General features: G+C 36.0%; 2 pseudogenes; both read right to left on the reverse strand.

The window, feature by feature from the left end:
• Positions 1-5,715: 5,715 nt before the first annotated feature.
• Positions 5,716-5,833, reverse strand: LOC122230923 (annotated as a pseudogene).
• A 12,777-nt stretch (positions 5,834-18,610) lies between these two features.
• Positions 18,611-18,708, reverse strand: LOC122230850 (annotated as a pseudogene).
• Between the last annotated feature and the right edge of the window lie 7,321 nt (positions 18,709-26,029).

Consider the following 26,029-nt stretch of genomic DNA (forward strand, 5'->3'; position numbering starts at 1 on the left):
TTTAACATTTAGTAAATTTAAGGTATATAGTGTGTTGATTTGATAAATTTATATATTGTGATATCACTACCATCTAGCATTAATTGACACCTCCATCGAGTCACATGATTACCATTTCTTTTTTTTTTTGTGGTGAGAATAGTTAAGAGCTAGTCTCTTAGCAACTTCATAATACAGTATTGTTAATTACAATCACCATACTGTGCATAGATCTCCAGAGCTCCAGGACTTATTCATCTACTGGTTATAAGTTTGTATCCTTAAATATTTCCCTACTTTCTTTTGAAAGTTCCTCAACAAGTTGCCTTTCTAGAAGGTACATTGAATGTTTAAAACTGAGAGGATAAACCTGCTGCAGGGCTCTGGTCATTGCCCTGTGCACGTGTGATTTTAGCTGGAACCTTCTGCTGACAATGACTACTCAGTGTTGGCTGGTGTTCACCTGCTGGTCTCGGAGTTGAGGGTGGGCTTGCCAACAGTTGCAATATGTGGCCAGCAAACTTGTTGCAGGAATCCCAGAACCGCTCAAGCAAGATAGGGTGATCGGTGAGGAGTGTTTTGAAACCTGTATCCACTTGAGGGCACTGTCTACTTCAGTGGAAGTATAACCAAATTACATTCTGGTAGTTATGTAAGGAATTCTACATGGAAAGCCCAGTAAATTGGCACCAGTGTCTGATTTACTGCAGTGGAACTTTAGCACTCTTTATTGGTGTGGTCTCAGGTAGCTTTCCGGCTTGTGGCTCAGCTGTGTTTTTCCATCCAATTTCATTGATGCTGTGACTAGTGGTATTCCCCACCGCTCCCCCTCAATACCATCTTCTCTAAGCTTTATTTGGTGTAATCTTGGACATTTTTGCCATTTGGTATATTTTTCATGAGTATATGAAATCAGTTGATGAGAGTGTTTCAGACCATACTGCCACGTAGAATGGATCTAACTGGAATTGCTTTTCCAATATTGTTGATAATTTTTCTGTTGCTTTCAATATTCCCTTTAGAATAAGCAAAACTCAACATACCTTGGGTTAAATTGCATAATCTATAAATGCAAAGCTAGTTGAAAAAGGTTATACTTGTATGGCATTTTATAGTTTATGAAGAGTTTTCCATTGTGGAAACAATCTTGCCCTGCAAACAGTGGCAGAAAGAAAAAAAAAGATTGGAGGGTTCTGAATATGGGAATTGGTAGGCTTTCTTCTCAGTTTCTAAAACAAAATATACTTTGACAAACAAAAATGAATTTATATATTTTCTTATCCAGTATACATTGGAAATTTGTGTTCTCTCGAGGGGTACATGTACTTTGATTCTGTGGGAGGTGTGTTTGTGTGCATGTGTGTGAATTAATCACCTTAATTTTAAGTTAAAGATCCACTTTATTCTCCTTCTGTTTTGCATCATATTTTAGTATTTCCTGGCATTAATTGAAAATAAATAGTACCAGACCCATAATAACTTCTAATTCCCAAGTTGTTCCCTTGACCACATGGATAGTGGCAGGATGAGATAAGGAGTTACATGTTTCCGTTCACTTCCAGTCTATTTGACATATTTAAAGATATTTATAGTACATGTTATCAAATTTATAACATTTTTATGAGGATGGGAGTGTTTTATATCATTGTTTATTTCTTTACCCATTTTATCTATATTTGAACACTTAAAAGACTAGCTAATTTGAGATATTTCATTTTTGAAAGACTAAAATATTTCAGGTTCACAGCACATCACATGGTATTAAAATGTTTCAATATATTTATTCCCATGGAGGAACACTGGGCTAAGAAATAGGACAACTATAATTGGACTGTATCAAGATTGCATATCCCTATAATTGACTAAACGTACTTGTAAAAATTAGTATTATTGACAAGAATTGATTGCTAACCTTCTTTTTTCTTAACTGAAGAAAGGTTGTTTTTTTTTTTTCCTGACTAACTGGGTGTTAACACATTAAAAAATGAATAAAATATTAAATAAAGCTTGCAAACAAACAAAACATTTCTACCTTTTCCAAAGTGTTGCAAATATAATATTTATTTATCAGGTATACAAAATTAAGATAAAAATATACTAAGAACTAAATGATTAAAATACTAAATTTTTCCAGAAATACAAAAAGTAAAAATAAGACTTATTATAATATTCATATAATATTATAATATTAAAGGGAGTTTCAATATTTGGAAAACCTGTAGGCAAAAGGGTTTTAAGTAAAGTACTTTTAGGAAAAATGGTCTATTTCTGTGACTGTAATCTTAAAGTTTCTAAATCTACTATAAAATGTATTAACATATATATAAATATTGCACATAGCTATTCAGAAACATTTTTACCCTCCAACACTTTCCATTTATACTATAATGTATACATATGTTTATGCATGTGCATATATTATGTCTAGACCCATGTGTATCAGTTATGTATTGTTATGAAAATATTGCATAAGAAACAACTGCAATACCTTAAAGACTGAACAATAAGCATCTATTTATCCTACACTCATGTGCTCAAGTGCTGGTGGCTGGGCTTGCTTGTTCTGCAGTCAGCTGGAGTGATGAAGTAGTTCTCCTGATTATGGCTGGCTCGCTCACACATTGGGAATGAACTGGTGTTGGCTGATGTTAAGCTGGCCTTGGCTGGAATGACTGGGGTGATATGGTTCTACTTGATGTGTCTTTCAACCACCAGCAGACTAGCCTGGCCATGTTCTTAGCTGGTAGTGGCACAAGAACAATGGCAGACAATTATGTGCTCTTTTTTTTTTTTTCCCCAAGCCCTGAATGTACCCACACTACAAACATCCTCCTGAGAAAAACAAAATTACATAGTTGAATTCAAAATCAAGGGGTAGGGAAATATATTACATTATGTTTTGAGGAATGACATTCAAAGTCATATGGCAAGTAATGTGAATGGAGAGGTAGAGAATTGGAAGCATTAATTCAATCATTCTTCTGAAAATTTATATTTGGATTTTTAGATAAGACTCACCTGAATAGATTCAGGATGTTTTATAATTGTAACTCAGACATTGACTATCTATTGTGAAAAAAAAAAGCCTTGAAGTTTTCCCTAATGTTAAATAAAGAAAACAGTTTTGCTTTGATAGATATTTTAATATGAAAATTTTCTTTTAATTATAAATTGCTAAGTGCAATTAATGAAGATGGAATTGAGTAAGGCTTAAAAGGATTTGAAGGTAAATGGTAAAAGGTAGAGAGGAAAATATTGAACATGATGTGTGTGATGGCTTTTCTGGAATTCTGTGACATTACAGTTCCTTTTTCACTTGTAACATATCTTGTACTTCTTCCCTCAAGTTCAGACATCACAGAAACACTTAATGGCACTTAAGTTGCATCAGGCCAAAGAAAACAAATGAACAAGCTAAAACAAATGTATTTCACTTCCAAATTCAAAGCATGAGACTGGGAAAAGAATTCAGGGGTTTGGAAACGAGTCCTGGCAGTCAGCCATTTCAAGGGTTTTTGCCTGGGGATTTTAGGCCCATAAAGATATACCAGAGTAGGAGGAGAGGGAAAGTATAGATCAAAGCTGTATAATCTAAATCTTGAAATTGCAGAGATGGACTATAATGAAGTGAAGCTGGTATCAAATTAGAGATACAGGCTTAGTTTCTCAGAACAAAGGAGTTTGAGTCTCACCCCTCTAATGCTTGTTATTGTTAAATATTTGTAGGCCTCACAGGCAATGCTGCAATTATCTCTCCCAGTTATTAAATCCACTCTGCATTAGTAATACTTTTGGAAACCTCATGTGCTGAAGTTGCTTCCCGTTGGAAATGCATGCTTTCCTGCTTAATGCCAGCTTAAGAAAGAATAAAGAGAAGTGGGAAAGAAGTACTGAAAGATGACATATTCGGAATTTATCTAGAATATGACTTTGTTGTAAAGAAGAGTGTTCTGAGAGACAAGAGAAAAAATAAATTAGTATAAAAACAAAGGGGAAAACTCATAAATCTCTTATAAATTGTGAACATGTAGAATATTTGAAAAGCTCTGTCTGGACTGCCAGAATGTTTTGTACTCAAATTGTATCCATGGGAGATAGTTTCTTATTAATTGGTCTGAATCATCTATTCTTGGGATTCTTCTTAGATCCATGCAGTTATTTTAGGAAAAAGAAAGTTCAAGGGACCAATAGATAACAGAGATAACATAAATCTGAATTTGCTAGTGCATGCTTTTAAAATCCATAGCTCCCATGATTTAAAAACTACCTTCAACAACTGGTTAGGCATTTCATTCCACTATCAGTTGTCCTTAACATTTTTGAGATAAAGGTCCCTTGAGAGGCTAAGCTAAACTCTTTTTCCATGGCACATTCAGAGACCAGTATTTTATATACACTTTGTGGAAAGAAACTAATGATTTTTAGTTCTACTGAAAAATAGGATAACCCTGTTGCGTTTTAAAGACATAAAAGCGTGCGCAATGTTGCTAATTATAAATGAGATGACCAGATGGAGAATGTTTATAGTAATAGTAATAATGATAAATTGGTAAAATGCTTTGTAATTAAAGCATTTTTATGTACATTGTATGAGTTGATCCTCAAAACAACACTGTTATTGTTTTTATCGTCATTATTTTATGATTAAAACGACTGAAACCTCACTACAAACAAATCTCTTCCTAACAGCATTAAATGGCACAGGTGGATTATGACTCTAGGCTCTCTATTTCGGGGACTATTACTTATACCACTCTTTTCTGTATGGTGTACTTCATATGTCTCATCTGTAAAGCTTGCTCAATAGTAGCTCCTACCTCACAAAAAAGTGCTGAGAGTGAATTGATCTTTAAAACCAAGAAAATTTTCCAGTTAGTCTAGAATCAGCAAGTATTTATCCTCATGGCTTCTATATAAATATCTCTTTAGAGATGGCCAATAATTGATGTTTAAAATCATATGGGTGTAATAAAAGATTCAGTTGAATTTAACTACATTAAGTGCATTTGATGAAACTAGTGGTCTACTCAATTTTGGACCCCTGGTAAATTGGAATTTCTCTTCTTTGAAGCTCTGGATACAACCAATAGGAGAGTGTGTTTGGTGCCTAAGCAAGTTGTACTCTAGAAAATTCCTTTATATTGAGGGTGCCTCACCTTCATACACTAGTCATCAGGCTGTTTCTGAGAAGGAGTACAAGGGGCACGTCAACAAATATACAGGCTTGATTTTGGTAAGAGCCTCCTACTTGAGCCCTACAGGCTTCTTTTCTTTCCTGGTAATCTAAACAGAATATGACCTCCTTGTACTTCTATCTCAGTTTATCTCACTGCTCCTTCATCTTTGATGTGCACCTGTGCACACAAAGATTTTCTGCATACTTCTTAACGTAGAAAGAGAGCAAGGAAATGAAAGAATCCTGTCAGGATTGGTGACTTTTACATTTTGTCTATATCTATAATCTCTATAACTGTTTAGTCTTAGTACTAGAGTTAAAAGGTATTAACATTCATCACTAGTTGTTTTTGTTTGTTTTTGCCACTATATCTCCATTTATTTCTTGGGTAGCTAAAATTTACTCTTGAATGGTTTCTTTGGGAAGAATTTATAGGCACTATATACCCTGAGTTTTTATATATGTAAAGTTCATTGTTTTTATTCTTACGTGAGAATTTGGGAGGTAGTAAAATTATTGAGTCACACTATCTTTGAGGCATTATTTTACCATCTTCTGGTGTTCTGTGGAACTTTTGGAAACTAGCCTGATTATTTACCATTTATAAGTATCTTCAATTAGCAATAATCATGCCTTGGATAAACCTCATTGGCTACGATACTGCCACCGCACAAAGCTGCATTTATAAATATCTTGGTCTTTGTACATTTAGAGGGCTCTTTCATTACCTTTGAAGTCCAGTGATTTTATTATTCTGTAATAAGACTGGTCATTCTGTATCTAATTTTTCCTGGTACATGCTGTACTCTTTCTGTCTCTGGATTTACCATTATTCCTTTCATTTTCTGGAAAGTTTTCTTGTTTTATATTGTTAAATAATTGTTATATTTCATTATTTTGATTCTTGCTTTCAGGGAAACCATTTATGTCTATGTTTGATTCCATAGTGATCATTTTTTCCTGGAGCCCTCCTTGACTCCGTTTCCACTTCATTTTGCTTTCTATTCTCAGTGTGATGCTCCATGTTCCTTGCCATATTTTGTCCTATGTAATTCTGTCAGATTAGCCTCCATTTCTGTAATGGTTTTACTTCCTACTCTTCTTTCCTAAGCTATTTTGGTTCCTGTTTCATTCCTTTGTTACATAGTTTCATGTACTGTAATCGTTTGTATCTTTTGAGTAGTTGCTTTGTAAAACGAACCATTTCACTTCAATTTTAATTTAAGACCTATTTTTTTGTCATCTGCTCTGTGGCAAGATTATTTTGGTGAGTGTCCTTTGCCATTTGCTCTTCCTATTTCCTCCTTCGTGTGGTATTGTATTTGATAAGAACCAATGCTGATTAGTTTTTGACCATGTGTTACCTTTGAGTGAGGTTCTCATCCCGAACCAGTTATTTATAGGAGATTCATTATAGGACTGGGCAGTTTATAATGTGGTTGGGCTGTTTTTTTTTTTTCTCCGTGTCTAACGTAAATGAACAGCTGTGGGTCTGCCTCCAATTATGTCACTATCTTTCACTCTGCTCACTGACTAAATGCTTCCTGAAAATATGGCATGTCAGTGGAATTCTTTGTTCAGCCTTACTGATCCAGATGTTTGTTGCCATATTAGTTCATGGAAGTTCCCTCAGTAACCTCACACATTCTGATGTTTCAATTGAGAGATACTGATTTGTGATACTCACCTTGGAAATTCTGCCGGTTAGTCTGAGCTCTGTAGCCGTTAAGTATCCATCCTTCCCTGTTTACCTTCCACCATTTTTCCTTCTCTGAATTTGGATATTCTTGCTCATATTATTGTTGTTCTGATTCACAGATGCATTTTATATATTTATTAAAAGTAAATTTTAAAAATGTTTCTTATTCTCTTTTTTTTTTTCAGGGTAGTACTGCCTTTTACATTGGGGCATACAATATGATTAAAAAAATATTTTAAAGACATTTCCCAAAAGCATTGGAAAACTCTTATAAATGTGAATTAATTTTTCAGTATAAATAACACTTCTATTATTGAAAAGTTAAGAGTTTTGTGATAGAAAATGCCATAAAGGATACTTACATAATCTTGCACATGATAACCCAGATCCATTTGTTCATTTAATAAAGAAGAATTATATCTAGAAAACTTTTAATGGATTATTAAATTGAAAAAATTTAAGAATTTAATGTTATGTTGACTAAAATAGCTGACAGTGGGAGAAACTTCTCAGTAATTAACTATGCTGGACTTAAGACTTCCATAGTGCTTATAAAGATTCTTAGTTACAAAGAGCTTTATTTTGATGTTGTAAAATTCCCACAGATTTCTTATGATGGGATCATGATAAATACTCAGTTTTTGCAGTGAGGGAAACAGAGTGGATTTTTCCTCAGCATCATCAGGAACATGCCCATGAATAAAATCCTATTAAAAGAGCATTTGAGGGATACCTCAGTAGCTTAGTCCGTTGAATGTCCAACTCTTGATTTGGCTCAGGTCAGGATCCCAGGGTCATGGGATCGAGCCGTGCATCAGATTCAGCCCTGCTTAAGATTCTTCTCTCTCTTTCTCTCTCTCCCTCTGCCCCTCTGCCCCGCTAGTGTGCACTCTCTCTTTCTAAAATAAAACATAATTTTAAAAAAGAGCATTTGAAGCAGAAGTATATGTAGAGAAAATGAAAAGTTTTTAGAGATGAACATATGTTTTCAGAAGAAGGATTTGTCTGCATCACAAGTAAATGGGGATATATTGTTAGAGTGAGCCTTATGAGGGTTAGAACAGTGTCTTCTAGGTTCCTGTGGTTCAGTTTCTGGTTTGGCTCAGATTTCTACTTCTCCTAGTAGGAAGTATGGATATGTGTATGTAAATGCTTATTGTACATTCAAAAGAGGTCATAAATCTGAAATATATTAAGTACTTTAACCTTGAATGATACCATAATTACACTTGAAATTATTGTTTAGTTCCATCATCCTGTAATCAGGAGCAATTTTACCATACCAGTCTGGTTTTAACCAATCTAGTATTAAAGGGACCACAAAGTATATTTACTGAAGTTAAAATAAATGATTAAGTTTATATTTTAAAAAAGCCAAGACATGTTTATAGAAGATTCAGTTAGACTGAGAGGATTTTCAAAATAAATCTTTTCAGTTTTTACCCAGTATTCTGTCTTCTTTGAGGACATTAATGATTTTTGTGATTTCCTATTTTTGCCCTTCATAATTTTTATGTCATATGAAATTTTGCCAGTCTATATTTTTCAGATTTAATATGTTACTTACATTTTAGAAATTTACTAATATAACTTTTCTCCAATTGTCAGAAATCTCTTTATTCTAAAAATGTATCTATTTTTAGGCTATAAAGTAGCTCAATAATGCTTTTGATCAGATAGGGATTAAAAGGGGCTAAAAGAATGTTTATATTTAATAACAACAAAAAAAGGTCCCAACTATTCATACGTAAGGTCTATATATTTCCAGAACACTTTATCTTTCCTATCTTTTGAAGTTCACGTTTCCTGACCTTACTGTGATAAGATTTTATTTTCTATTTTTACTCCTTCTTTGTAATCTGCCCTACTTTACCATGCGTTCTTGTCTGTATGCTCCCCAGGGCCTATAGCCAGCCGCGGCCGTCACCCGCAAAACTAGAGCTGAAAGTACCTGTCATTTATTTGTACCTTGTTGTGTTTGGTGTAGGGCTGTTTCAAAGAAAGTGCTTTATAGACGTATGTGTGCCTTTGCTCACTTAATCATAGCTTTTCCAGTTATGGGAAACCCTTAATAGGTTCATGCTTTTGGTATGTTTTTTCTATCCCCTATCCCCCACTTTATTATACATAGGATTGCTCTTCTTTTTATCCCTCTCTACTTAAAATTATTTTTCTGTTGTGTAACCAACTCCTTTAGACTACTTATGTCATCACACCCTCCTAGAATCTTATTCTACAAGATCCTCGGCCACCAAAATCTGTTTAACAATTAGTTTTGGATATGCTGCTGCTTCCTTTTTCTGGTATTTTCACTTTTTTTCCCCTGCACTATGGCAGCCTTAGAGTAAAAATAAGTTTGCAAATGCATATTCTTCTAAGAACTCTTGCTCCCTCCAGGTTCCTCACATGTACTCAGTGGATTAGCTTGAACGATACACGCATCCTTTATTTCCCCTACTAATGGTTGTGATAGCTCCTCTTTCGGCGAACTCCAAAGGAACAGCTTGGCCTACCATGTGCATTAAAGATGCTGCTGCCGCTCCAGGTCTCTAGTATCGATCACTGAAGCTCCACATCAAGGATGCTGCTGCGTGTACCAAGGGCACCCTATTGCATCCCTGATGAGGTGTTTGTGCAGTTCCCTATTGTTGCCACAGTGATTGGTCCCATATTCCATTGCTGTAGAAATTAGAATGATTATAGTGAATGACTAGCATTTGCAGTTTGGTTTTGACCCTTTTAGGTTTTACTTTGTCTTTTGTTGCAATCTTGTCTGGCCAAAAAAAAAAAAAAAAAAAAGTGGGTAAGAAGCATCATGCTATGCTCAGACCCCCACCCCCCCCGACCCCCGATAATTGTACTATCTCCAGACTGATGCCGTGTTAGAATGTAAATGTACTGAAAGACCAATGGCTTAAATGTAATTTGTTCATTTAAAAACTAATGAAGCAAACGTGAAGTTATAAAACCTGGAAATTTACCCTTTAGTTCTAAACACAAATTGATAAAGTACCATTTTCCCCAATTATTTTTCTCTGTGTACTTCCTCTTCATTTAGCATATAGGATAAGAGTCAAAGCATTTACCTTCCTCGAGGCTCATCTGTGCTTAACATAGAGCTCTGAAAATAGGGACTATGTTATGTATGGTGATGATGAAATTAATTATTAGATGCAGAAACTTACTTGAAAAACATTAGTATGAACAAAGCATTTTCACACATTCAGTACTTTTGTCTATTAGTTTGACATAACCATGGCTAAGTTAAGGAACTTTTTCTCCAGTGGTTGAAACATAGAGAAAAAATAAAGGGAAGTCAAATACCAGTCAGAGAATGCTCATCAAGTGCTTATAGTACTAGAAGCTGGGCAACGTAAATCTAAATCCATAGAAAGGTTATGTAATTTTCTCCTGCTTACATTTCTTTAGGAATTAGATAGAACATTATCTGCCTTAAGTTTCAACAGTCATCCCTGGATGAATCAGAATAAGGAGGAAAGATAATTTTCAGGGCTTCTTCGCCTAAGCCCTGTAAAGGTCACAGGCACACCCAACACCTGTGGAGACTGAGAATGCTCTTTGAGTAATGGCTATGTCAGTAATTGTCACTGGTAAAAAACCCTTCCTAAGAAGTCTGGGATTCCGGGCAATTGTGGCTATGGAAATACATAGGCTTTTAGATTTTTAATTATGTAATTACAGAATGTTAAATTCCTATGCCTTTTAAGACCTCTGGTTAAATGTTTACTAAAAGGTGGACATTAGGATGATAGTTTATAGGCAAATTATCAGGTATCTGTTGATGAATAAGTTTGAGAAATTCCCTGTTAAAGAAAGTTAAATAGATTTCTTTATCACAGGGATTTTCAGGGTTTTTATTAGCTAGTGAACATCTGAGTGACTGAGAGAGATTTTGAGTCAAGAATTGAGACAGCTGCATCTAACAGAGACCCAATTATACTGGTTTAACTAAAGAGAGGTTTTTATTTTATTTTATTTTATTTTATTTTATTTTATTTTACTTTATTTTACTTTATTTTATTTTAGTATTTTATTTTACTTTACTTTGTTTTATTTTATTTTATTTTATTTTACTTCACTTCACTTCACTTCACTTCACTTCACTTCACTTTTTAATAAAAAGAAGTCCAGGGGTAGACAGCTCAGGGCTGGTTCAGTGGCTTCATTATATCATCATGATCTGAACTCCTTCAGCCTTTCTGCTCAGCTAGTGTTATTGGGTGATTTTCCACCTGAAGTTCTCAGAAATCTTTATAGGCGCTGTGTTACAATTATTTTCCTAGGGGAATGACCCAATAGGTTTTTGCTTAAAGATCATGGTCAGAACTAGGTTATATGTTCTTAGGAAGCCTGAAGTCTATGAAAGTGAGACTTTTTAAGGCAGGACCATTGTCATTCTGAACCAAATCAGGATTCCACTGGTGAGGAAGTTGGGAAAAGTAGATATTGGGAAGCAAATAACAATTTTTGTCATTTAACATATTCATTGACCTCATTCCAGCTCCTTTATTTTTTTAATTCACTATCTTCCAGGGCATATGGGACATACTGATTCTAGTCTAACTCTTCATTTTATTTATTTTTAGTTAATTTTTAAAATTTTAATTTTGGAGAGAGAGTGAGCACAGTGGGCAAGAGAGGGAGAGGGAGAGAAAGAGAGAACCTCAAGCAGGCTCCACGCTTAGCATAGAGCCAAACATGGGACTCAATCCCATGACCCACCCTGGGATCATGAGTTGAGCCAAAATCAAGAGTTGGACACTCAACCAACTGAGCCACCCAGGAGCCCCCAGTCTAACTCTATATGTACACATTTTAAAACTAAAACCCATACATATATAAATATTTGCTTAAGTTCACATGCTTCCATTAGTTTCATTTTAAATTAAATTTTTGGAGAATTTGAAATAAATGTTCAAGAAAATAGCCAGTAGGTTAATTCGCCTATTTATTTGTCTTGAAAAGTGTGAAGGCATGTTTTTCAGCTATTACACTGTTAGCCACTTTAGGCCTCTCTTTATTCTGTTCTACAATTCAGAGTTTAAAAAATTATCTTCTCATTTATCTTCATTTGCAAATTGAGAGGTTTAGTTACTGAGATCATCATAAAAGGAGCAATTTCAGAAGTTTGAGCAGACATTTTTAATGTGGACCATTTGTCTCTGATATCAATTTTATCTGATTACTTTATTACATATGCATGCTACAAGTGACAGATAGTTTTAATATCTCCATGATTAATAGAATATTTTTCTTAGGTTCTCCTGCAGAGAAGAATATCATCATGAAATATTGATAAAGTTCCAAGAACAGCAAAATTGTCATGATACTTAAGGAAGTCTTTAAAACTAAGATTGTATTTTCTCTGACTAAGCATGTTGGGTATTTCACAGCTGAAGAATCAAATGCTCTATTGATTTTGTTATGGACAAATCATTTCATGAGATTTCTATGTTCAAAAAATAAAGGTCTTTCCAATGACCTTGGTTTTCATGGACTTCGGTCATATTTGACTGAATAAGATTAAATTTGTCAATGAGGCCAAATTTGAGAGTTAGTAAGTTAGAAATTCATATTAAAAGTCAGTCTGTACAAAGTTGGGAAAAATGTATAATGAAAATCTGGCCAATATTCAGTAGACACAAGTGTGTACTTAGGAAAGAAAAAACTTGATGAAAAATATAAGATGGGTCATTTATAAATGTGTGCAATCAGTGAAGGAAATGATCTTAGATAGAGAGATCTAGAAATATAATATCTATATAGTATATTGTCTTACTCATTCCTTGATCTTGCCTTGAATTGTTTTTATAATTTTTTAATGTTTATTTATTTTTGAGAGAGAGAGAGAGAGAGAGAGAGAGAGAAAAGGAAACAGAGGATCCACAGTGGGCTCTGTGCTAACAGCAGAGAGCCTGATGTGGGATTTGAATGCATGAACCATGAGATCACGACCCAAGCTAAAGTTGGATGTTTAACCAACTGAGCCACCCAGGCACCCCTTTCCTTGAATTCTTATATGCATTGTTTTTTCCATTGACTTTGGCTTGATCATATCACTAGTTTCGGCTAATAGAATGTGAATAGACATAATATTGAAAGTACTTCTGTGGATTGGCCATGTCTCTCCTCGAATGTCTGCTTTCTGTTAAGAGAACAGCATGGCCTAGGTAGTGACTATCCTTCAGCTTGGGACCAAGAATGTGAAGACACGTAGAGCTAAGTCAAGCCCAGAAGAGTTGTAGCCAACCTGCAGCCTTCATGTAAAGCGAGCAGGAAATACAGGTTTGCTATTGTGAGCCACTGAGATTTGGGGAATGTTTGTTGCAGCATTGTAAGCTGATTAGGAAATCTTTCAGTAATACAGGGCTGGAATACCCTGACATGTAAATGAATGTATAATGTCAAAAACATTAGTTACTCTTCCTGCTGTTTAGCATTACTTAGATTGTCTCTCATACCCTTTCTTAATTTTTCTATATATAACTTTGCCCTCATTCTCACAGGAAAAATATTGAGGGAACTATACTTAGAAACTGAAATAACAAGTATTCTAGAATTATACATCCATATATTTAAAAAAGTATTTATTGAGATAAAACTATTGCCAGGCTCTGCTTTATGCAATGGAGAAGGCAGCAACAAACAAAAATGGTAAGTCCCCGCCCTCTGGAAGCTTGGATTTTAGTCATGGGGACAAAAATCAATTTATACATGAGGGTCAATGGTCTGAAGAAAAACAAGGCAGGGTAAAAGAACAAGGAGTGACTGGGGGCAGGTGTTGTTATAGATATGATTGTCAAGAAGGACTCACTGGAGATGGAGTACCTGCACAAGGTACCCGATGCTACGGAAGAACCTGGGCTTTGCCATTAGCCAGACCTGAAGTTGACATGCAGCTCCTGTACTAATTAACTGTGTCACTGACCTTAGCTAAGTTACCTTATTTTTCTGATCTTGATTCCTTTGACAGGAAAATAATAATTATAATATAAATGCCATGGGTATGTTAGAGGGTTAATAGTTAAACACTTAAAGGGATCAGCACTATATTTGGCAATGGAAGTTGTAAGTAGTTGGCAGTTGACAGTTGACATTACAAGCATTAAAACCAAGGAATGGCCTAGGGGACCTGGGATCAGGTATTACTCTTACTCTCAAGTGGGATTGGGAGTGGCTGTAGTCCATAAGAGGAGTTTATACTGGTCTTCCAAAGAGTTTTTTATGGGGGGTGGGAGTGAGGGCACAGGCAATCAGAAAAGCAAAACACTTACTACATGGAGAGGAGAATAGGACATGGCAGTCAAGATACTGGGCATCTGAGTCATGTAGCTCCTGAGGCAACTCAAGAACCACCGGTAAGAGGAAGGAAGCGCAAATGGGGCCAAGTGAATGAGTACCTGCTTCCATGGGCCTAGGCTGCCCTTTATTGGCCTATTCTACATGGATTCTTTAATAAACATCCTCCTTCTCTAGCCTCATACATCACTGTTCTAATTTCTCTCATTCTTCTAAAGACACAGACTCATAGAATGAAAATGGCAGCTAGTTGGAGTCAGAAGACCCGGATTCGTGTCGTAACTTCAAAATTATCTTAGTTTTGGGGTGCCTACGTGACTCAGTCAGTTAAGCAACTGACTTCAGCTCAGGTCATGATCTCACAGTTCGTGAGTTCGAGCCCCGTGTCGGGCTCTGTGTGAACAACTCAGAGCCTGGAGCCTGCTTTAGATTCTGTGTCTCCCTCTCTCTCTGCCCCTCCCCTGCTTACACATACACACACTCTCTCTCTCAAAAATAAGTAAATATTAAAAAGTATTTTAAATTACCTTAGTTTTTTTTATCTCTAAAATTACTTTATGCAACTCTATCAAGAATTAAATGACAAAATGTATATTGAGAAACTTGTAAACTGAAAAAGCCCTATTCAAACATCTTTAGCCCCCACTCTGAAGAAGAAAATTTCATTAACTTATCTATTCATTCACTCATCTATTCATTCACTCATGTTCTCACTCACTAAACACTAATTGGGTAAGACATGATTCTTACTTTTAAGATCTTTTAAGTAGGGAGAAAAACCCTGATAACATCTTTTATGGTAAGAGAAAAAGAAGACATGCTATGAGTGTGACTTGATTGGATTATGAACATTCTTTCCTCATATTCTCCATCATTTGTGCACAAACGTCTTCCTTCCCCTCACCACTCCCCCAGTCCCATGTGGTATGTATGTACCATGGAATATTACTTGGCAATCAAAAAGAATGAAATCTTGCCATTTGCAACAGTGTGGATGTAACTAGAGTGTATTATGTTAAGTAAAATAAGGCAGTCAGAGAAACATAAATATATGATTTCACTAATATGTGGAATTTAAGACACCAAACAGATGAACATAGGGGAAGGGAAGGGAAAATAAAATAAGATAAAAACAGAGAGGGAGGTAAACCATAAGAGACTCTTAAAAACAGAGAACAAACTGAGAGTTTTTGGAGGGGAAGTGGATGAGGGTGGGCTAGATGGGTGATGGGCATTAAGGAGGACACTTGTTGGGATGAGTACTGGGGGTTATATGTAAGTGATGAATCACTAAAATCTACTCCTGAAACCATTATTACACTATGTGTTAACTAACTTGAATTAAAAAAAAAAAGAAAAGAAGAAGCAAACTTGCAGACTCAGTTTTTTTCTTTTTTTCTTTCAGAGACTAGGGAGGAATTCTGAACCTGGAAAAATGGAAAGAGAAATGAAAAGGGTGGAGTTGGAAGGACAGGGAGAACTTCTGGCCCTTTGTTATCCCCATGGAACAACCACCTGGCTGTGGTTCTAGGCTCTTGTCTGTTCCTGGGCAGAGGGCGGAGATGTGGATACTGTGTGCAGGAATAGAGGCAGAAAGGGGGATCAAGACTCCTTGAACAGCCAGTAAACAAACCATCACTTCCACATATAATTCACAATGTTATCTTTTCTTTAACCTAAGAAATATTTGCAAAGGCTTTTATGTTACTTCTACCTAAATGTGTGTGTGTGTTTGTGTGTGTGTGTGTGTGTGTGTGTGTGTGTGTACATTATTTTAAAGGTAGATAATCTAAAAATAAAAAAATTTAGTTTAATACTCTAAAGTATTTTAGATACTCTAAAAATAAAGTTTTAGTTTAAAATTTGGTTTATTTTCAAGGGTTCTTTCACCCGCTGCAAGACCTAACATCTAACAGGAATGATTATTTACACTTTTTGTTTTTGGTATTTGCTAAGATTATTACAATTTATATAAACATTTTATTTTTAAGCCACAAACTTAGGCAATAAAGTATCAGTTAAATAATGTCGACAACTAGAAAATACAGTTACTACAAAGGCACTCAGTTAACATTCATACACATCATTGCCTCTGTGTGAATTAAACCCAAACAATAAGTATTCTTGTTAATCTGTCTTCTGAACATCTCCCACACTTCCAGGTACTTGATGGATATTCACATTTGGGAAAAACATTTCATTTGTTTTAAATTGAATTCCTCTTCCAAAATGTGACCCTTATTCTGGACTTTCTCAGAAAATCTTGGAATTATTATTTAAAAATTTTTTTTAATGTTTATTTATCCTTGAGGGAGAGAGAGCCAGAGCGTGAGTGGGGGAGGCGCAGAGAGAGAGAGAGAGAGAGAGAGAGAGAGAGAGAGACAGACAGAATCCGAAGCAGGCTCCAGGCTCTGAGCTGTCAGCACAGAGCCCTATGCGGGGATCGAACCCACCAACCGCGAGATCATGACTTGAGCCGATGTCGGACACTCAACCGACTGAGCCATCCAGGCACCCCTGGAGTTATTTTTAATTAGTCTCTTTCCCTTTAATCCATGACCAGAATCCTCATCTAATTCTACCTGCAATATTCCATGTTATAGGAGTCCTTTCCAAGCCTCTGATATCATGGGGCTGTGGCATTACTCATCTCTCTTGGGAAGAATATGGTATTAATAGGTTGTGACTAATAGCCAAGTTGCAGAAAGACCCCTGTGCCCTTTTCCCATTCATTTCTCACAAGATAAATTATACATACTGTAACAAGGAGAGAAGACAAATTACACATATTGCAGATTCCTGTGAGAAATCCCTCTTTGCCTAGCCAATTATGTATATTTGCTACTTGAAGTTTATTCTAGAGAATAGAAGAAAATCTTGTCTTTTGGCACCCAAGTGAGGTTAAGGATGTTGTGATTTGATGTCAGCATTGAACATGCCTCACATGAATTAAGAACTATAATTGGATGTCACTTGAGGCCTTGGTTTCTGCTCCAGGAAAGGTAATAAAACAAGTTAGAACCTATTATCCCATTCAAATCATTGCTTGGTAATTGTCCTCAAGCCTGTCTGTGGGCTGTAGGCAAAGCTGTCTTTATGTGTTTGCCCAAGGACCAAGTAAGCTAGGTAAGGTTAGGTGTCCAAGCCACGTGGACTTTGAAAAAATGTTACCTTGCCAGAGGACTGTAAAGAGTGCATGTAATATCTGGTTATTGCTTAGGGTTTTCTTGATGCAGTAATGAAGGAGTAAAACAATCCTCTTTATGTCCTAAAACTTTTCTCCCATTGTATTGGAACTAAACCCAAGCAAGACCTGGTGAGACAAATGTCAGTCTCTAATTGCTGTAGGTCTGAAACATTAAAAGAATCATCATCTACCACGTGAATGCATATATGGGCACGAAAGCACTACATGTAGAAGAAGTGTCACAACAGTGCTGTTCTCAGCCCTGAACTGCTTGTCCGATGTCTTCATGGGGAGACATCTAAATCTTAACATAGATAATTTGAAGGTTTCTGATAGTATTATTAATTGCTAATGTCAATTTTATCATATTGTCTTGATAGATATTTCTTTTCTTTTTAATGTTTATTCATTTTTGAGAGAGAGAGAGAGACAGAATCTGAAGCAGGCTCCAGGCTCTGAGGTGTCAGCATAGAGCCCCACACGGGGCTCGAACTCATAGACCACGAGATCATGACCCCAGCAGAAGTTGGATGCTTAACCAACTGAGCCACCCAGGTGTTGCTCTTGATAGATATTTCTAATATTTATTTTTTATGTGAGTATAGTTGCCACATTGTTTGATGCATAGGCTAATGACTGCTACGTGATTATGTCTTGTATCATAACATATTGTCTCTCTGTCCTAGTTATTTTTTTATCCTTATATTTCATCTTGACTAATATTATATGCCACTCCTGATTCTTTATTCAAATTTCTTAGCATCTCTTTGATCATCCCTATATTTTCTAACTCTGTTTAGCACATTAAGTATGTTTGTTGTACATAACAGATCTGGTTTTTTTTAAACCAAATTTGACATCTTGTCTTTCCGTAAGAGACTTGAATTAACTTGTGTTTAGGGTATAAAGTAGTATACTTGATGTTACTCCTTTAATGTTTCTTGGTAATGTTATTTATTTTAATTTGTTTTTTTCTTTATACTTTACCATTTATTTATTTATTTTTAATTTTTAATATTTACTGTTTATTTTTGAGAGACACAGACAGAGCACAAGTGAGGGAGGGGCAGAAAGAGAAGGAGACATAGAATTGAATCAGGCTCCAGGCTCTGAGCTGTCAGCACAGAGCCCGATGCAGGGCTCGAACCCACGAGCTGTGAGATCATGATGTGAGCCAAAGGAAGACACTTAAGTGACTGAACCACCCAGGCACCCCAAATACTTTTCCTTTTAGAAGTGAGTTTTTTTTTAATTTTTGCGATACTTCACAAATATGAACCAGCCATGTGAAGGGGTCATGCTAATCTTTGCATTATTCCAATTTTGATATAGAAACTACAAGAGGTTGCATGGGTCAAGTGTGTTTTAGTTCCCTTTTGAGAAACTAAATTCTTGATCTCTCTTTCCAGAGCTTCTAGAATGATCTCTCTTTCCCGATCTTCTCCTTAAGTCAGATCCTGAGAGGCAGCTGTCGTTCCTATTTTTTCTCATAGCCACTTCCAGTCTTTCAGTAAGTCCTGTTCTTTGTGTCTAAAATACCTGGCCACTTCTCCACGTTATCATAGTTACCCCTCCAGTCCAAGCAACTGTCACTTTTCCTTTATTTAAAAAAAAAAATTTAACGTTTATTTAGTTTTGAGAGAGACAGAGTGTGAGCAGGGGAGGGGCAGAGAGAGAGGGAGACAGAATCCGAAGCAGGCTTCAGGCTCTGAGCTGTCAGCACAGAGCCCGATGTGGGGCTTGAACTCAAGGACCACAAGATCATGACCTGAGCCAAAGTAGGGTGCTTAACTGACTGAGCCACCCAGGCACCCCATCACTTTTCCTTTAGATAACTGCAGTAATTTCAATGGATTTCCCTATTCCCAATAAAGAAGAATATGTAACATTTGCACAATTCTTGTGAGAAATTCATCTTTGTATTTATCTTGTTTCTCACCAAAACATTTTCTATATAACCTTTAAAAAAAAACATAAAACCTGATCATTTTGTCTATCTTGCCCAAAGTCCTTCAATAACTTCCCATTCCCTACAGGATAAAATGTCAGATCCTTAGAATGACTTGATATGAATTTATATGATCTGACCCCCAGGTTTATTCTTTAACCTTATGTCATATATACATACTTTTTTTGCTCAAAATGTTTCAGACACACTGGCGTTCCCTCTGCTTCTTAAGGGTACCAAATCCCATTCATACTTCCCTATTCAGGAACCTCTGGTGCCCTGTTCCGTCTGCTAAGAATAATCTATTCCCCTATGTTTGTATCACTTTTTACTTCTTGTTGGTCAGATGTCTTCTTCAACATTCCCATCTCAAAAGAACGTTATTTAACTTGTTATTCAGTCAACAGCAAGGGCTGTACTTAATTACAGTTTATAATTAACTCTGTCTTTGGGGCATATGGATAGCTTAGTCAGTTAAGCGTCTGACTCTTGATTTTGGCTCAGGTCATGATCTCACGGTTCGTGAGTTTGGGCCCTGTGTTGGGCTCTGTGCTGACAGTGCAGAGCCTGCTTGGGATTCTGTCTCTTCCTCTCTTTCTGCCCCTCCCCCACTTGTTCTCTCTTTCCCACAATAAATAAAAATTAAAAAACAATAACAACAAAACCCAATTAAATCTGTCTTTGTGTGCTTACTTGTGTATTGTCTTCTGTCTGTTGTCTTTCTCATGAGTCTATATATATGTCATGGTAATAGAGACCATTCTGTCTGGTTCATTGATATACTCAGTCCCCAGTACCCCAGTACTCAACACAGTTTCAGACACATCAGATAGTGCCCAGTAAATATTTATTGAATGATTAAACACATGATTTAATACATCAATAGTGTCAGTAAAATCCCAATTATGCCATAAGTGTATATTTAGACTCCCAAATTAACAAGAGCTGTGCAATACAAGAATTCTGATTCATTAATGATTAGCTCAAGCAAATGCAGTTAGGAAAGCCTTTTTTAGAACAGCAAACTTATATTTCCTAGGCATTCATGTTTATAGGACCCAAACTCTGAAAGTTTTGGTAGGTTCTGAATTTGGAAGCCTCTCTTTTCTGTTCCTACTTATGAATACTTATTATGTACAATAACAGTGACTTAAACTACTGAAAGTATCTTGTAACATGTTTTAATCTGATCAATAATGATACATTTATGAATACTGGTGGTTCTTATGTAGGTTTTTTTTTTTTTTTTTTTTTTTTTTTTTTGAGAGAGAGAGAGAGAGAGATCACACACAAGCAGGGGAGGGGCAGAGGGAAAAAGAGAGAATCTTAAGTAGGCTCCAAGCTGTCAGTGCCCAATGTGGGACTCCATCTCATAACTATGAGATCATGACCTGAGCCAAAATCGAGAGTTAGATGTTTAACTGACTGAACCACCCAGGAGTCCCTGGTTCCTATCTGAATATGTATATATGTATATATATATGTATATATACATATACATATATATATACATATATATATATATACACACACACACACACATATAAAATTATGCCAGTAGCCTAAACTTTACTTTTTTTTCTAGAAGAAAATGCACTATATGTTTAAAACTTTGTTTTATTTTTTGCTGCTTTTTAGAAAATATATTTATAAAACTGGTACATTCTGGAATGTCTTTCTTTAGAAACAGGACTAAAAGAAAAAAAAATCCAATTCCAAACAATGATTAATGGATGAGGGTAAGAACCATAGTCTTGCCAGAAAAAAAGAAAAAAGAAAAAGTCTGACAGCTAAAATTTAGGATTGTGTCTGAAATCCCATTCAGGAGGAAACAGTAAAATATAAAGTTTAAAAAGAAGACACCAAAGAATGAGGGCAAGGTCAAAGTAAAGCATTCTATGAGACTTTAAAAAGTAGAACTTTAAAAAGTACAATAGCCTATTATGTAGTTTAATCTAAAGAAAAATGAAATGTCTCTATAAGACATCACCTGGAACTTAACATTTTCCCATTGTATGCTTCTCACTGATGGCACTTTGCAGAGATACCCAGCTACTTTCATTAATGTTTTTTTTTTTTTTTTTTTTTTTTTTTACCATATTGGTTTCATCATTAGAGTACAATAACATTTTCTTCCTTAATTGAAAAAGCAAATTTGTGACTGCAACATTTACTATTGGGAAAGAGTATCTTAAAAGTTTTGGTTCTTTCATTTTTTTTTACTCTTTTAGAAAAAAAGAATATTACCTAGATCCATTGCCTTTAGAAGCAGTTGACTTCACAGCTAATAGAGGACGGTGAGAAACACATAACAAGATAAGAGATGACAGAAAATTTTGGCTAGCTAACCCATGTCCATTGCTCTTCCACTCCTGCCAACGAAACAGAAGATGGAGAAGTTAAATGCTTAATAGCCTAGTAACCCTTATCACTAGAGGGTGGCTACATGCCACAGCTTTCTTTAACTAATAAAACATAACCGGAAGTCTCCTGGGGGGATTTGGGGAAGAGTATATATATTTTCTTCTGACAAAAATATTAGTTACACCCTTGGCAGTATCCTGACTCCACCTTTTCTGCCAGAAATGAGAATGTGTAGCCCGGTACTAAGGAAGCCTTTCTGAAGTCCTGTGGAAAAGCAGAGTGCTGCCTTCATGTTGCTGAGCCACTGAATAAATGTCAGCAGCTGCCCAACTCCAGACCTCTTGTTAGGTGAAAATACATTTCATTTCTTAAACCTTTGTTTGCTTTCACATGGAACCAAAAGCATTCCTAGCTTTACATGAGAAGGGAACTGAAACAAGTCCTTTAATAGACAGTGGATTTCAACATTCAGATACATATTCAACTGTGTGATCATTGATCCCTTACCATTCAGCGTGTTCCTTAAGTTTTAGTGTAGTTTTAAATTTTAATATTTGCACATGTATAAATACTACAAACCTGTAAATGAGAAAACCTGAAAAAGTTCATTACTTTTCTACACTTTTTTGATTTTGTATTTTGAATAAGTATATTTATATAATTTTACATTATAAATAATGTATATTTTGAATAGTATTTTTAAATTTTAATTAATTAAAATTCATAATTTTAATGAAAACCAATGAATAATTTTATTAATAAAATAAATGAATGGTTTAATTAATTAATTTTCAGGCAGTTTTTGCCACCTTTATTCAGAAAGACTAAATCAATAAACTAAAATGAAGTCTGTTGATCAAAAGTCTGAGAAATAAATAAGTATACATGAAATTGAAATGTAATTAAACTTTCACATGAGGCTTGTTGTAAGTATCATTTACACTTCTGAAGTTACTTTTTAAATTTTTTCAAATGTTTATTTATTTTTGAGAGAGAGAGAGAACACAAGTGGGGCAGGGGCAGAGAGAAGGGGACAGAGGAAACAAGGCAGGCTCTGTGCTGACAGCAGCGGGCCCAAGGTGAGACTCAAACTCACAAACTGCGATGCGAGGTCATGACCTGAGCTGAAGTCGGACGCTCAACCGACTGAGCCACCCAGGCACCCCTACACTTCTGAAGTTATTATAGTAAAGCTTAAACTGCACTATGACTTTTAAGAGGCCCTGTATAAGTATCAGTAAGCACTGGGATAAAAAGGAAATATGGCATGGTTCTTAAGTTCAAGAAGCTCACAATCTGAAAGCTTCTCCATTCTGGCTGCACACTAAATTATAGCAGAGATTAAAACAACACCAGTCACCACCACAGTTTCCAGCCTGCATCCCCAGGATTATGGTTTCATTGGTCTGGGGCGGATCCAGGCATCAGCATTATGTACTCCCCTTTGATTGTAACGTCCAGTCAGAGTCGAGAACCCCTCATCTAGTGGGGAAGTGTTCATATTCATTTCCAAGTAAAGCTAGGCAAAAAAGCTTTTTCCAAGGAGGGCTAATTTATGAAGTAGAATAGGATAGAATGTGTTTGACAAACCTAATCAACATAGGAGGTAGCAGGCATCCTTAATACTCAGGACTTCAAAATGGCAATTAAATATTATGAATGGAATGTCTATAATGCTCATGATTTTTTCTGGGTAAACAATGGGTAGCCTTTTAATTATATTTCATTTATTTGAGATTGTTTCCCATGTTGCATTGTATACTTGGAAAAGGAAAATGAGGGCATAAATGAAAAGATTTTCTGTATTTAGTCTTCCTTTTCAAGTTATTTAGAAATTAATAATAGATGTACAGTGGTGATGATAATAAACAGGTATGTGAATATTTTGGTTATTTTATGTGAAGAGAATTGTTCTTGTAACAGATATTGGTTGAGCACCTGCTTCATGCCAAGTATCTTTCTAGATACTGGGAGCACACAGAGCAACACAGATGATACCCTTTGGTTCAAGGTCTACCATCTAATGGGGTAATTCTGTTTGGTCAGAATGTTTTGCTTAGAAATGCATACTTTCTCTATGAAGCATATTTTTATAAGAAGTTCTTTTGGAATTTTTTAATGAGTAACTTTTAAAATAGCTTTTTATTTTGAAACAACACAAATTTGTTTTTGAGGCAGAGTTGGCCATTCTTTCAGGCTGTTAAAAAATAAATAAATAAAATACAAAACAAAAAGAGAAAAGATTTAGATGAAAAAAATCTCATAATCCCAGATTTAACTGTGGATTATATTCCACACTTTTTTTTCTTTTCTTTTTCTTAAAAAAATTTTTTAATGTTTATTTATTTATGAAAGAGAGAGGCAGAGCATGAGTAGAGGAGTGGCAGAGAGAGAGGGACACACAGAATCTGAAGCAGGCTCCAAGCTCTGGGCTGTCAGCACAGCCCAATGTGGGGCATGAACTCAAAAACTGTGAGATCATGACCTGAGCCGAATTCAGATGCTTAACTGACTGAGCCATCCAGGCGCCCATCCACACATTTTTCCATACACATAACCACAGATTTTAGAAAATGAAATCCTGTTTTTTATGAAGTAGATTAAGACATTTATAATTTAAAATGCATAGTAATCAAATTAATGTATTGTGGTGCAAACAAAACATACAAAGCTATTGTAAAAAGAAAAACTTCTAAAGCAATATCCTTGTCAGAAGAAACAGAAATTGACCCAGTTAGATTCAAAACTGAGAATTTATTTTAAGAATTCATGTAGCAATAAGAGAACTGGAAATCTTTTCAAAACATAGAGCAACCAGACCTCTTAAAGATGGGACGAGTGTTTAGGAATTGGAAGATTTTTCAGGCTCCAGATTAATTTTATTGATCAGCTCACTGTGATACTCCCTCGGCTTCAAGTTCTCTTCTTTAGGATCTCCCCTTACTGCTCCACCAGTGCAACTCAGCCTCATTTGCTCAGTTTCCCCACTGTGTATCTTCTTATGTCACTTGTCACTCTCACCTCCACTATGCTGAAAACACTATGCTGTGTTTTCAGCCAATGGAAACTAGTTCTGCAGATGGTACTTTGCACACTTGGCCAATGAGCTTTGTCTACCCTGCTGCCCTCGCTATCAGAGATGAGTGGATTCTGCAATATGTAGTTTCTAACTCTTGGTCTTTATTTCTGTCATGTATTTTGACCTTTAATGCCTGGCAAGATGTATGAAAATGATAATGCTGGATCTTTTACAAAAACGAAAGCAAAAAAATTAAGGAAGTATGCTGGCTGATAAAATGAGAGTTTGGAGACTGAGATGCCTTCAAGGAAATTCCTTGAGGGAGGAATCTGAAGGGACAGATAATTTGGCATGGGAGGGGTGCGGTGTGGAAGCCCTTCATTTCAGCAAAGACATCTTGTTGCAGCAGCTAAAAGAGGTGGCTGGAGGCAAGTCATGATGTCAGATGACTGTCAGTGTTTGATATAAGTGACAGTCCTCAGATAGATTGTGTCAGTAGCCTTCACACCACAGAATACATCTGTCTGGAAGATACCTGAAGAATTTCCAGGGGCACAGATAGTTTTAAGGGAATTCAGCTTCGAGGGATATACTTCCTGGAAACAGATCTGCCTGAATAATGTGAAGATGTTAGGTCAGTTCTCCTTTTACAATTGTCCTTCCCCTGCCTTTACTCCCACCCACACGGAAGCTTTTTCCAGAATGTAAAAGCCTCCATATCCCAATTAATTAGAAAACTTAAAAGAATGGTATCTTTAAGTCTTTTAAAATCAAGTCACCATAATATGAAGCTTATCTTTCTTTTTTTTTATTCAGCCATTTTTGTAAGCAGAATTCCAGATGGTCCCCAAGATTCCCACCCCCTGATGTACAACATTCTGTACAATCCTCCCTCCTGGGCAGGGAGTAGAACTGGTGGGTGTTTTGGGATAGCCACTCCCAAGATTACATCCCAGTGCATAAGACTATCTTAACAGACCAGAGGGAGAGATTCTTCTGGGCAGGCTTGCAAAAGCAACATGAAACAAGGAACTAAGAGTGGCCCCTGGCTGACAGCCAGCAGCCTAGTTTTAAGGCTGCCAGACACTGAATCCTGCCAAAAACCACCTTGAAAGAGAATCATGGAGTTCAGAGAACAATGTGGCCCAGCTGACATTGAATGAGATTATAGCAGCGTTGTGAGACCCTGAGCAGAGACCTCAGTTAGGCCAGGTTGGGCTCTTGACCCGAGGAAACATGAGAGAATAAATGCCTGTGGTTTTAAGCTGCTGTGTTTGTGGTGTTTTGCTATGCAGTGCAGAAAACCAAGGCAATCATTCAAAAAGTATTTACTGAGC

Source organism: Panthera tigris, chromosome C2 (genome assembly GCF_018350195.1).
Source record: "Panthera tigris isolate Pti1 chromosome C2, P.tigris_Pti1_mat1.1, whole genome shotgun sequence".
Lineage (NCBI taxonomy): Eukaryota > Metazoa > Chordata > Mammalia > Carnivora > Felidae > Panthera > Panthera tigris.